This window comes from Prinia subflava, chromosome 5 (assembly GCF_021018805.1).
Source record: "Prinia subflava isolate CZ2003 ecotype Zambia chromosome 5, Cam_Psub_1.2, whole genome shotgun sequence".
Classification (NCBI taxonomy): domain Eukaryota; kingdom Metazoa; phylum Chordata; class Aves; order Passeriformes; family Cisticolidae; genus Prinia; species Prinia subflava.
The window spans coordinates 6,356,108-6,356,802 of NC_086251.1; positions in this window are offsets into that span (position 1 = coordinate 6,356,108).

Consider the following 695-nt stretch of genomic DNA (forward strand, 5'->3'; position numbering starts at 1 on the left):
CTTGTTTTGATCATCCCCATCCTCAGCAGAGCCTCCTCTCCAGGTCCTGGAACAGCTGGAATGTTTGCTCATTGCTCTCCTGTCCCAGTGCAAACCTGTTGCCCAATGAACCAAGGGCACATTTCACCCAGTAGCGTTGGATTTTGACAGAATTCCCATAATCCGTGACCCCTCTGGACCTCTGCTGGGCACGTGTGGTCTGTGGTTACGCAGGGAATAACATGGATATGAAATCCAGACCTTTCCAGAAATTAAAGGAAAACTAGCCAGGATTCTGGCAGCTCGCCCAGCTCTGGGTCTGACTCTTATGTGGCTCTTTCCTGGGGAAAAGAGATAGTGAGGAAAAAAGAGGGAAATGAGAGCAGAGCTATACATAACATTTTAATATTGAATTTCTTGAGGAGATACCGAAATGTGGGAGGCAGCTGGAGCGCTGATGGATCTCATCCATCATCCCAAAGCAGTTTACCACCCTCTGGCTCCGAGCTGGCTGCTCCCAGCCCTCCCTGGACTGGACTGGCTCGGAATTGCTCCCAATAGTTCACATAAAGGGAAGAAGGTTCTTTGGCTTTGCCCAAATCCTGCTGTCACCCAAACCCCCAGGAGCAGGGAACACACAAAGGGCTTGGTTTTCCCTCTCCTGGCCGGCACCTTCTCCTAATGAATCCTTTGGCTCTTCCAGAAAAAGTTGGGGT